The following is a 13,495-nucleotide window of genomic DNA, read 5'->3' as shown; positions in this document are numbered from 1 at the left end:
AGATTATTGTATTTTCAGTGGTCAAGCTGGATGTCTGGCTCCTTTTCTGACCCCGTGGCATTTCATGCCACATTTCCAGCTCTCTCAATAATTGCAGAGGGGAAATGATGGGGATGGTTCATGGGGCTGGACTTATCAGACACCGTCAGCTTTGATACTGTAATGGGACACAATGAAGATAAAAGGCCTGAGGAAATTGCCATACATTAACGCTTCTGCTTTCATTGGTTATGAAGATGGCAAATTAAGACAGGGTGCTAATTCAGGAAACCAGTTCTGACACAGCACCCATTGATATAAGTGGGAGCTCTTAGAAATGTTTTGCCCTAAGTTGTCGAATGTGGTGGGATTTAAGCACTTGGCTAACTCTGAGTATCTGCTCTTTTCCCCTATAAGTTGGCAGAAGCCTATTTTACCCCATAAGAACTGTCTTATCATTCTTTGCCCTCGTAGCATGCCTTTTAAAGTCCAGCCTGCTCCTGCTGGCCTCCATAAGTCTGAGTCAAGCTCTGCATTTCCCTTTGGCACAAAGGGGTTCATCCAAAAGGCAGACTTTGCATTTGATTCCTGCCCAGATGGTAAATCCAGGTGCCCTGCAGAGAGCTGTGCAGGAATACGGCTGCTTTCTCTTAGGAGAGCACCAGCCAAAGAGGCTTGGAAATCCTTCCTTCCTTCCTTCCTTCCTTCCTTCCTTCCTTCCTTCCTTCCTTCCTTCCTTCCTTCCTTCCTTCCTTCCTTCCTTCCTTCCTTCCTTCCTTCCTTCCTTCCTTCCTTCCTTCCTTCCTTCCTTCCTTCCTTCCTTCCTTCCTTCCTTCCTTCCTTCCTTCCTTCCTTCCTTCCTTCCTTCCTTCCTTCCTTCCTTCCTTCCTTCCTTCCTTCCTTCCTTCCTTCCTTCCTTCCTTCCTTCCTTCCTTCCTTCCTTCCTTCCTTCCTTCCTTCCTTCCTTCCTTCCTTCCTTCCTTCCTTCCTTCCTTCCTTCCTTCCTCCCTTCCTCCCTTCCTCCCTTCCTCCCTTCCTCCCTTCCTCCCTTCCTCCCTTCCTCCCTTCCTCCCTTCCTCTCTTCTCTTCTCTTCTCTTCTCTTCTCTTCTCTTCTCTTCTCTTCTCTTCTCTTCTCTTCTCTTCTCTTCTCTTCTCTTCTCTTCTCTTCTCTTCTCTTCTCATCTCTTCTCTTCTCTTCTCTTCTCTTCTCTTCTCTTCTCTTCTCTTCTCTTCTCTTCTCTTGCCATCTGGAGATAGGAGTCTTGTTTTTTATTTTTCCCCTGCTGCATTACTCAGAAGAGACTTAGGCATTTCCTCTTGCGTGAATTTTGAAAAATAGGGCAGCCAAGAGAAAGCAAAGCTTTGATTTGTACCATGGCAGGGCCTCCACCAGCCAGAAGAGGCATTTTACATGCACCCAGCAGGAGAAGGAGTGGTTTCACCTGGTGGGGTTACCCTGTTAGAGCTGGGGAGCTGAGGCACTGTATTAATGCTGGTGTCGCTATTCGGGTTTAGCGGTGAGAGATCACCCCAAAATAATTACACCTGTAAGATCTGCAGTGTGGTGCACTTAAGCCCATATCAAAGTGTCATACCACAATGTTTTGCACGCAACTAAAACACCTGTTCTGGGTACATCACTCCTCAGTGACTATAGCAGGTGAATTAGGCCAGCACAGCCAAACTGAATATTTTTCCGATGGTCACAATCCTAGTGTGATTTGCCTGAAAGCATTCACTGGGCACACGCAGTAAGTCAACCAGCCAACCCAATGCCTACAGGCAGCAAGTCAACCAGATAACCCAATGCCTTTGCCTCGTCGCAAGGCTGGATGTCCTTAAGGGCGCATGGAGCACCTTGAGCTCCCAGATGCTCTAGGCTCAGACGTTCCACATCTCCCGTAGCAATCACACACTGTGCATGAGGAAAGCTACTCTTACCTCCTCGCTGACCAAAGCAGCCCGATCCCACAAGATTCCAAGCGCTCTTGTCTCACAACGGTGTCGACACGAAGGGTCTGTCCCTGCTTGAGACTGCAGGCTTTCAGTAGCCAGGCTCAGGGAGGGAAGGGAGGCTGGGACGATTTCATAACTGAAGAATGTTGTTCCTTGAGGGAGAATCAAACCACCCTTCAGTTTTGCTTCACCTACAGCAGGAGGGGGGAGAAAAAAAACAGCTCAGTCGCATTCTTGTGCAGCAGATCCCCCAGGGTAGGAACATATTTGAGCTCCTACCCAGAAAGAGAGAAGGAGAAAAGGAGAGAGAGAAAGAAAGAAAGCAAAACTCTACTTTGCAGCTCGAATTTTGAGTCACCCAAGATCTAACTGCAGCTTCTCATCTGAGTCAATAGGGACCCCATCCTCCTTCAGCACAAACCTGCTTAGTCACTAAAGCAACTCCCTTTTGCCTTACATGACTATCTGCAATTCTTTCATTGAAAAGGCCCAATTTTAATGCCTTCAGGAAATACTTTCTAGGCCCAGATCTCACTGAGACTGCCTCACTGTCTGGGCTGCCCTTGCTGCTTTGGTATCTCATTGCTAATTCAGGGCTAGGCTTGAGCTGTGATTCAGCCGTGCCAAAATGTCACCAGGCTCTGGTCTCATTAAAAGCCACATTCTGATATCTCATCTAAAACCAGACTCTTTTACCCCATCAGCCTCTTTATGGAAAGAAATGCCACATATTTTAGCTGCAACTATATTTATGTATTTTTTAAAAAAACATTTCCATAGCCAGACCTAATGAATCACATATAAAAAAGCAATGGTATTCATGAGCCCAGCTACAAGGGAATGCTGGAATTCAGGGGATCCAGACCTGCTGCTGTTTTGAGGCAACACTTGACAGGCTTGGCCCTATGTCCCTCTAGCTCTTCATATGTCACTCGGGACACATGAAGAGCAGAAGTCCCCCATCCCATCCAGCTATTCAATTACTCAGTTTTGCCTGTCCTTGGCTGTGAAGTAAATGTTCCTTATTCAAACGGAACAGAGTCACCATCCTCGCTGTGCTGTGCTACCTGCATGGGGAATGATTCAGGCATTAGCAGGAGGTGAAATTGCGACGGGGCTGTTGGAAGAAGTTTTTTCTCCTCCTTTGTGGTCTCGGGAGCATTTGAGCAGTTGTGAAGCTCCATGGAGAAACATTCAGATAGGTGCCACTCTTGGGTCTTTCTTGCAAAGGGCTAGGAAATAGGTGGCTCAGGTCCCCTAGACTATTGGGAAGGAAAAGAACAGGATGCTTATATAGGAAAAGAAGTGATCCTTATCTCTTTCTCTCTACCTAAACCTACCTATCTGTCTATCAGTCATATATAAGAGGCTACAGTTAATGTAATTTCTAGTTTCCCAGAAGTTCAAATCTCAACTACTGGGCAGTGGAAAAAAAACCCTCACTTGAACTTTTCAAAGAGAGTAAGTTGTAGAGAAAAAAATTGTTCTCACGTGTTTCTTTGGGACTGATGTGGTTATTTCACCTGTATTGTGTGAAGCAGCAGAGCTGAACATGGCCGTGGCCACATGACCTTAAGTGATCACCTTAGCCACGGCTCATGCCCAGCCACTTACCCGAGAGGTTTGGCACTTTATAAGGTGGTTGCCATATCTTTCAGTTTCCCAAGGACAAGGGAAGATTTTTGAGTTGCCTTAAAAAATATACGAGGTAGAACTTTGGAGGATGTAGTAGAGGGACATGCCATCACTGGCAACAGAAAATGAACTGTGCAACTTAACAGTGACAACTGTCAACTTAAGTGATATTTACGGGGAATTGTGTCTTTTGCCCTGTTTTTAACATTTATGGACTGAAGACACTGTTCATGTTTAAGCTGTGGTGCGTTTTCTAGTCTCTCAACACCACACAAGCTGTCTTTGACACTCCTCTGGGCAGAAATATGAACTGATCTCAAGGGAAGTAATACAATAAAAGCTTATCATGGCCCTGTCTCTTTAAAGGACCTCAGCACATAATTAAGTCAAAATAAAAGTTTCCTCCCTCTCCTCCCCCCATTCAATAAAAGTAAATTACCTCGAACTATTTAAGTCCCCAGTTCGTTTAAATTTAAAAAGAGAGCCCTTGTCTATCTATTTCTTTCACTCACTCCCACCTCCTTCTGCTAAAGACTGGCTGGGGCTTTAAACCTGCCAGCTGGACTGAGAAATGGTTAATAGTTATTGTGGAGGAGCAGCTTTTAATGAACTATTGAAGAATGATACATTGATGGAGTAATGGGAGTTTAAGTCTCTCTGTAATGAAACAGGTTCTCAGCGCGGACCCATTGTGGTGTAAATACGGCACGTCTCTCCCACTGTTTGGTCAGGACTAAATAGCAGAGGCCAGAGGGGGGTCAGCTTATGGGGTCTCCGCTTTAGTTAATCAATCTGATTGGATTAGGGTCACTGCGATCCCTAATAATGTCAAAGGTTACGCCAAACTGGATTAAATGCTTTGTTGGAGAGGGCTCAGATTCTTTCAGCTTTCGCCGACGGGGCTTGTTTATTAGAGTTTAACACTCGTGCAACCTTGGGAAGCCACACCGTCCCTTTTTGTACGTCGGGGTGTTTGCCAGCGTGCGAGGGGGTTTGAACGAGACAGGGCGGGTGCACGCGCGTCCCATTGCTTTGTCAAGTGTCTGTGCCCGTCGGATGTGCCCTCTGAGGACATATATCAAATTCCCCAATGGACAAATAAGAGCCTAATGGGTGATGCAGAGGCTCGGAGGCATAAATTCATTCCGGAAATAATTGTTGGCCATTGGCCCTGCTAGAAGGCAAATGACAAGAGCCACAAAAGCAGTGGAGTGACCCACTGCTCATGCCCCCCCTGGGTTAACCCTGTTCCTGTCCAGCAAAGAGATGTTCTCTTTGATACAGCTCCTGTTTGCGCAGTTACCAGGACAAGCACGGAAAGAAATACAGAGTATTCAAGGCCAGTTGATTACTTCATTATTAAACTGGGTAGATGTCTTGCTTTCCTGCACTTCCAACCCTACTCAAGGAGGGATGGGATGGGGTGGGGTGCTATCATCCTGTCTTCTTATCCAGGGAGGCCATGAATCCTAAAGAATTACTATTACCTTCACTCATGACGTTCCTGCAGATGACACTGTCCTACAGACATGGCAGGATGTCCTTCAGAAAATTACACTAAATAATCTCTTTGAAGGACACTTGGCAATGGAAAGGCACAGCAATAATACTGAGTTATTGGCAGAGAGATGAGATCTCTGGATCTCAAATGCCTCTCCTTCCTGCAGTTAGAGCACACACTGCGTGTTTACAGCCTGCCAAGACTGTCAGATTATCCAAGCAGACTGCTTGCATGATGCAGACAGAAGAATTTCACCTCAAGACTTCTGGAATGAAACCAAAATCTGGATTTGACTATGACAACTGTTCCCAAAGGACATCTTGCCTTGACATACCATCAAGAGACAGACAATCTATCTACCTCCCCTTTTACAAGTCTCCTTATTCCTAATGTGACTTGGCTCTGGCGTTCACAACCGGCCACTATATTTTTATTTGCTAGATTCAGAATAACGTAACATTTTATTTGCTAGTTATACTTTATAAAGAGTTAAAATTGAGGCCTGCAGAAGAGCAATGGGTCAGCAAAAGTTTGGGTCCATGATGTCAGACTGCGAGACAGGTTGAGGGAGTTCCATTTGATGCTGGGGTCCTCTGGGGCATGGTTCATCTTATGTATTCTAGACAGTTAGAATTAAATTATTCACACCCTGAAGTTTCTTCATCTCTCCATCAATCACTGAGGGAATCCAGGGAGACCGGCTCTTGATGAGAAGACTCCTGCTCCCAGGGACCACATGAAGGGCAGAGCAGGCATTTGTCTAGTTCATGAGAGACATGGGATTCAAGTCACATCCAGATTCATATGGGATGCTTGGCACTGTTACATTTGCAGCTAGGCTTATTTTGGACTAGGTTTATTTTGCAGCTAGGCTTATTTTGGACTCTAGACCTTTTGGAGATAAGCCCTGTGTCTTGTCTCTCTTAAGAAAGCCAAAACATAGCTGTGTTCATGTGTTGACACTTTCATCCCTGTTATTACTGTTGATGGGAAAGCTCATCTTGTGTCTAGCAAAATCCATGTGAGTTTTTCTCCAGGTTTAGCAAGAATGGAACAAGACTTTTAAATTCAGTTATAATACCTTGGAGACACAAGTCTTGTCAGTATTTTTTTCTTGCTGTGTCGTAACAATATCGCTCCGCAGGCTCTCTGATAGGCCTGATCTCATCTACCAGAGTTAGATGTCAAAGTCTGAGCTAGTCACCCCAGGCTCCTTTTGTAGTCAGTGGAGAGCAATCGGCATCTCCAGAGAGCAATTTATCTGACCTATCTTAGACATCTATCTCAGGATAACATGAATCATACCAAGATGCTTATTTCTCTCCATTGACTATAGAGGGAGCCTAGGGCTACAGGCTCAGACTTCCATGTACACTTCTTAGAGGCCCAGTTTGGGGGCAAATAGTTCCCACCCCCCACCCTTCTCCTGTTAGAAACCGGTCCTGACATCCAACCTCTGTCGGAGAGGCCATTTTACTAATGCAAGAACATGGCACTGAAAAGGATGGACCACTGAATACAGGCAGTCCCTTGCTGTTTCAGGCATAATACCATCTCATAATGGCTTGCATGATTTAAAATTAATCTATTTAGCAGACCTCATCATATTTTCCTGATGGCATTCTGGCATCTCTGTTGTCTCTGTGCCAAATACTTCCCCCCACTTTCCCTGCTCTAGATCTGACTTCTCCACTTCTGCAATAAAGTAAGGCATGAGCAGAAAGCCACAAGATACTGATCCATCCAGGAGGTTAGTTACATGTAGGAGGTACTCTCCGCTCTCTCATGAAACTCTTCCCAAGAGGATCTGATTTCCAACCACACCCCGTCTACCTCTCCGCTAATGGCAATTTGGGCAGCTGCCCTGGTATCAACAACGGAGATCTACAAACTCTACCCTGTAACTATGGGGAAGGAAACTGGAAGGATCAGGATTGAAAATGTGACTATGCAAGCTCCACTCAGCCGTCAAGATGCATAAATACTGTAGGCCAGAGGTTTGCCAATGCTGCTGAGAAAAAGACTGGCAGATCCTGGCTCAGGACAGAAGCATCAGTTGTGTTTAGTGTCAGTGTAAACTGAGCTTGGAGCTGGGATTTACTGCAGGGATGAGACAGTCATAAGTGCCAGTATATCACTGCGCTGCCTGAATCCACATTCCAGCCCACAGGTACAGAACAGCTCATATTCACAGCTGCAGCATTTCTGAACTAGCTTTTGTGTAGCTAGCTCAGTACCCGCAGCAGCACTGGGGAGGAAATGCAGTTCGGGGAGGTCTAGATGAGCTGTAGCCAACATCTCTGGTTTGTAGCCCACATCAGTACTGCGAGATTAGCAGCTTCCACTGAGCCTTGGCAGGATGTGCAAGTTGTAACAGCAGCAGAGATGCTGAGGAAGCTTTCTGGCATGTTAGTCCCTCAGCCTTTGGAAGCAGGGTACCAATGAGGTGGTAGATGAGCTCTTTCTCTTACTGCTCGAGCTGCTGAGAGGTCCAGGTCACCATCAGAAGGGATCACTTCAGCCTCTTGTGACTTCAGAGGTGTTCAGGGCCAAGCACTGGGCAGCCCTGTGGCTGTAGGGCTAGTGGGATAGCACTCAGAAGTCTATGGTTAGAATCACATATGGCTGCAGTTTCCTCTCCAACCCCAGTGCAACTGGGGGCTGCATGTGGCCTGGGTTTGGTAGGCTCAAGCGTAGCTTGGGTTTCTTAGTGAGAGGCCCTGACCTCATCACCTCTCCACCAGCAAAGTGATCCCGGGGTAAAGATCTGGCTCTCGTGCATCTGTACAGTTCTTTGGAGATGAGACAGCCCATGTAAACAGCTGTAAACAGCCAACACCCAGATGCAGGCTGCAAACCCGGGAGAGCGGTGATGGTGAAAAGGAGATGGCAGCAATACCAGGAGCCGATCCTGTTTGCTTTCTTTGCTGCCTCTACCTCCCACTGCACCAACGCTCATCTGTCAGCCCCGACATGGAGATTTTTTTTTTTTCTGGCGACTAAAACATTAGATGGGGGATCAGGGAGGGGAGAAGGAACAAGACAGCCCGTGGCTACAAAACCGGTGGCGTCTCTCCCGGCGGTGGGAGGCACTGGAAACTTCTGCCTCGGGCGGCATGCACAATGCGATGGGCTGTCAGGGAGCGGGCTGCGCAGAGTTATAGATTTATTTCCTTCCCCCTCCCCTCCCCTTCCTCCTCTTTCCCTGCTGGGTACATTGCATTCCCCAACTAGGCTCAGGCTGGTTGCAACAAGGAGCTCCCTCTGCCGCATCCCAGAGTGCCAAGTCCAAGCGTGGGAGCTAGTCCTAGACAAAAGGCAACAGTAGAGGGAGCTGATTAGCATCCCTTTGTCCCGGGAGAATCCCAGCCCCAAATGGGCCCTCGGCACACAACAGGCAGCACAAACACACACACACACGCATGGACGGGAGCCAGGGAGGGAAAAGGGGACGGCAGAGGCTTGGTCGCCTTCATCCAGGCGCTGGGGGGGAAGGGGGACACGGTGGGTTTCACCCCTAAGCACCACTGTGGGATGGGTCCTGAACCAGGGTGCACTGTCCTCAGGTCCCCAAGGGTGGTTTTCACCATTTGAGGAGCTAGACATACATCTGCCCACACTCCTCCGTACCGAAGAGCCAAAACAAGCAGTCTTCTGACAAAGAGAGCTCGAAGCCCATGAATGTGGCTTTTCTTCCCTGTGAGATGTGTTATGAGCTGGCAGTGCTGAATAGATGCAGGGATTTTAAGGCCAGAAGGGGCTGTGGGATCATCTGGTTGGATTCCTGTATAAGAAACAGAAAATTCCTTCCTATTCCTCCCCGAGCAGATATGACAGGGCAGCAAGAGGAAAACCAGGGAATATAAAGATGCCCTGCATGCTTCTTTCTGCGCTGTGGGCTTGCACAGCAGGGGAATGGGTCTGTCTCCTGCAGGGCAGACAGGGCAGACAGGCAAGGCACTTTTTGCAAGAGATAGGTTAGCATGCTCCCTGCTAAGGTCTGCTGCAGGAGAAAGCATGCACCTTGGTGGATCAACTTCTCTCGTTCCTTGCTCCCTCAGCCCCATCTTTCAGGGAGCACCTCCTTCAAAGGAAGGACTCATCATCTGAGAAGATCCATAGGAGTAACAAAGAGGAAGGGGAGGGAATGGTTCAAAAAAATGGGTCAAAAATGGTTCACCAGGAGAGGGAACGGTTCAAAAGGATTGTTATGACTGTGCTTGGGTTTCTGTTGTGCATGTGAACGATGTACTCATAGGAATGGTTAAGGAACAGTTGACGGAGCAGTGAGGAAAAAGCAGGAATAAGACAAAAGCAGACTTCTGGGGGCTCCAGAGCCTTGGGAGATGGAAAGTTACAGAATCAGAGAGCTTCATGGGAGGCAACACCCAGATGAATTAGGTAGGGACTTCCACCACACCAGGGTAGGCAGGAGTGCAGCACAGAATTGGCATTTTTCACAAAAACAGCATGAGATGGGTAAAGCCAAGGTAGCTGACAACTGTGTGAAATAGAACCCAAGGGATTAAACAGGGAAATGTATGGTGTACCATCTTCTGCTCACCTTCAGTGTGCTCCCATGGGTCACTGAGGTGCTTCTGGAGAGAGTTGCCTAGAGCAGATCACTGAAACATGAGCCCTTAAAAGACGGCCATAGATCTGTCACAGCATGGATATGCTTTAGGGAAGGACTTGAAGGAAACTGTCATGGCTTTGGTTTAGTTTGGGCAGGCTTTTTTAGGAAGTAGAAGGTGGCACGGTGAACCTCAGGGAGGGTCTGGAGCTTTGGCTGTAGGTGACTCTAAAACCTGACGGCAAAGCACAGAGAGCCCACCAGCTCCTGGGAAAAGCAGAGCCACCCATATGGCTTGGCATGGAACTCAGGAGTGGGTACAGGTCACAGGTGGAGAAATGGAGAGCGTCTTTCACTTTTTATTTCATCTTTACTCATCTCAACCTTCCTAGAGAAGAAAAACTCTTTGCAAACCATATGTGTTATTTGGCTGGCTTCTCCAGACCTAGTCTGGACCAGTGACAGGGACCAAGGCAGAACAGAGAGCTTCTGGTTTTGGTTCTGCTTTTGGCTGTGATGGAGCCAGTGGAGCAGGTCATCCTTTCTCTGTATCTCCGCTTCCCACGGAGAGCACCACAGAAACAACAGGATACTTCAAAGAGAATGATACCAAAGTAGGTCATATGTAGGGCCCTGCAGCTCTTGCAACATAATTTAAGTAGTTTTATTGGCCTACTTATGACTATTGCTCTCAAGTTTGATCGACGGGGCAGTAATGCTCTGTGGAACACTTCCTTGTAGGCTGCAGTTTGTTGACTAAGCATCTGGCACAATTTCCTCTCCATTATTTCCAGGTGCTAAATCACATTAAATGATAGCTAATAATTATGGTTTATCCTTTCCTAATCATGCTACTTTCCCAGGGAAGCTGTTGCCACAGGGATGTTGTGGGGGTGTGAATGGGTGGGGAGGGCACAAGGAGATATTTCTGTTCACCGGGAGCCATAAAAAAGCTGGAGACCCCTTAGGCTAGGCACACAGGATCCAGCCTAGGAGATATTATATCTTGTCAAAAATGTATTTATTTATTTTCTGGGCAAGTTTTCCATCAGAAAAGGCACCTGCATCAAAACGGAGACGTTTTGCAGGACCGTCTCAATTTCAAGGCAAAAATGCACTGCTTTGGCTTTCTTGTTTTGTTTTGCACATTTCAGATAGTTTAATCTGAGTTCTTGAGAAGAATTCATTTTACTTATTTTTATTTTGAATGTGATCTTATGTCAAACTAGAAAGTCATTAAACTATCAAAGAAGCACGCTGCTGTACCTTAATATTTTAGAGAATATTGGAGTGTTTTGATATTATTGAAGCTGAATGATTTTATGTTGTCAAACAAAAAGTTCTGACATTAACAAGATAACATACTTCAACAGCCTAAAATATGTTTTTCCCCCAGTCTTTTATCACATGGAAAAATTAAAACTCTTATATTTTCCATCTGATTTTCAACTCTTAAAAATAAATCAAAACAGAATTTCCCATAATATGGTAATTTGATTTTTTGGCCCTCATTACTAGCCTTAGGCATGACATACTCTCCAAACTCCTTCATTCTGACAGGCTTCATAAAACCAGATTAACTGAGAGCGAAGTATTACCAGTGCTCTCCTCAGGACTCCCCTAAATTCATAAAGCAGTCTTACAACTCTATAAAATGAAGGCTGTAACATATAAGCCCCAAATCCATTACTTATTCTCCCCTGTTATAAACACTGAGTTCCGTCATGAACATGCTCCAACAGGGAACTGCAGAGATTCTTAGAGGAGAAACAAAAGGTGGAAAATATTTTAGTGCAGTTGGTTTTGGTGGAGAAAGACGTTTCTGTTCATACAACATTTTCAGTCTGCTTTCCTAACTGCATTTTGGATATAGATTGCTTGACAGATGAATTTGAAGACATAGATGTACCTTGAGAGCGGTAGATGGGAGCTCTGTGGAGCACAGCCAGTCTGTGTGAGATGTTCCTTCTGTGTCCAGCGCAGTGGCACTCTGGTGAGATTTGTAATTGAAGTATCACCCGTGCCCAGCATCTGAAATGAAGAATATTCTCCTTATTGAGCTCGCCTGAGCACATTGTCTTCTCAATTAAACTTAATGTGCACGTCACTTGCACCTGAACACATCAGAGATGACTTAGTGAGCTTCTGAAGGCAAGACCCTCATGAATAATACGTTTTGTAAAGTTCTGTTTATGGCTTTATTAATTATAACCCTGGTCCAAACACATTGCCATATCATTGACCCCTGCAGTCCAGGAAGGAGTTGAAGAGGATAAATATACCTTATCATAAAATACTGTATACTTCCGTTGAGCAAGACAATGGAGTCTTGCCTTCTTGAGCTGGTTCTCAAGAGGCCAGATGGACACTGAAGATTTTGTACTTCTCAGCCAGCAGAAAAGCACCAGCTTGGTTTTCAGTTCCATGTTTCCAATGTTTGTCCCAAGGTTTCAGGAACTATATCAAATAATCAATAACCAATACATAAGAATAATCAAATATAATTAAAACCTCTCCCTAAAACCTCCTCACTTCAACCAAAGCCAGCCACTAAAGTTCAGAATATTCCTGTCCCATCAGTCATTAATAACTTTTGTTCATTATTCATGTTAAGGTTACTGTGACTTCTCTGAAAGCTTTAAATCAACCTGACATAAAGCCAGTGGTTGGGTGTTTGGTTTTTTTTTTCAAAAAGAACAGAGAAAGAAAAGTGAAAAAGGTGTTTGTTTTGTGGATTATTTTTTGAGGTATCCAAACATATCTCCGTGTTTAACCTCACTTTTCATGTAGATAGTTTATAAATGGATGGTACTCTGCTCAAACAGCCATACTCGCCATTACAACTCTGGCACAAGCCTCACACACTAGTGCTGGCCACAAAATAATAGTTACTCAAAGTCTGCAGAGTAGTATAGATGCAATTTAAAAATATATGTATCAGCATTACAGCTCTGCTGGAAGAGAGGCTGTAATCACTGGTGTTGCAACTAGTGAGGTCACTGCGTCAAGCACTCTGAACTATTAACTACATGTATTTTCTTATTTTATGGGGTTGACCAATAATGTGGTTGACCAAAAGCTGGAAGTATATTGGGCTTTTCTTTCTAGGGCTGGGTCTTCTGATATTTGAGAGACTGCGCGGCTGGCTGCTAGTTTGTTAATCCAGGGCTGCACCTTCTCTTTTGAGGCTTATGGCTGCTGATGTTTTAGACTTTTCTTTGGTTCCATCAACCCTGCCAGAAGAAGAAGGGTGTTCTTAATTCACACGGGGTAACTGAGCCAGGCAGTCTTGCTTAAAATTAGAGAAGAGCTAAGCATGGTACTGTTTGGGATCAGACAGCTTGGGATGAATCCCAGAGTGGGATGGTGGATCTTCTTCACTCTACAAGCCATGTGTGACATACATCGGAAAGTGCGGTGTAGTGGTGACCAGGACTACCTCAGAAAATGACAGTGGCTCCTCTGGAGCTGGCCTAGGCAAGCAAGCCACATCCCACAGTAATACAGCCCAGTGATACTGGACTTCTAGCCCCCACGCAGCATAGCCCTACTGCTAAGCAGCCACATGCCATAGCCGCGGCAAAGAACCATATGCAAAGCATTGGAGAGCCACATGTGATTCAGGAGCTGCTGGGGAGCCACTCCGGCCCTAACAGCTTGAGCTTAAGCTGCTCACCCAACCTAATACCCAAACCTGCCTTGAACTTCAGCTACTCACCTGAACTAATACACAAACTGCCTTGCCTTAAAAACTGTTTTAACCTGACTTAGCCAACAGGGGTTAACCAGCCTGGGTGAAGTATGCGTCTTCTTTCTGTAGGGCTTATGAGCTGGGAGCTCTTCATTTCCG

The 13,495-nt window shown here is 45.9% G+C and overlaps 1 protein-coding gene across 1 annotated transcript in view; it reads left to right on the top strand.

Annotated features, from left to right (window-relative positions):
- The window catches only part of WNT3A (Wnt family member 3A), a 42,669-nt gene that overhangs the window by 5,911 nt on the left and 23,263 nt on the right, over positions 1–13,495 (top strand). The gene's annotated exons all lie outside the window — the stretch shown is intronic.

The sequence above is a fragment of the Phalacrocorax carbo genome, chromosome 2, assembly GCF_963921805.1.
Source record: "Phalacrocorax carbo chromosome 2, bPhaCar2.1, whole genome shotgun sequence".
Taxonomy (NCBI): domain Eukaryota; kingdom Metazoa; phylum Chordata; class Aves; order Suliformes; family Phalacrocoracidae; genus Phalacrocorax; species Phalacrocorax carbo.
The sequence above is the reverse complement of the archived record's forward strand: the minus strand, read 5'-3'. Positions and strand labels throughout refer to the sequence as shown.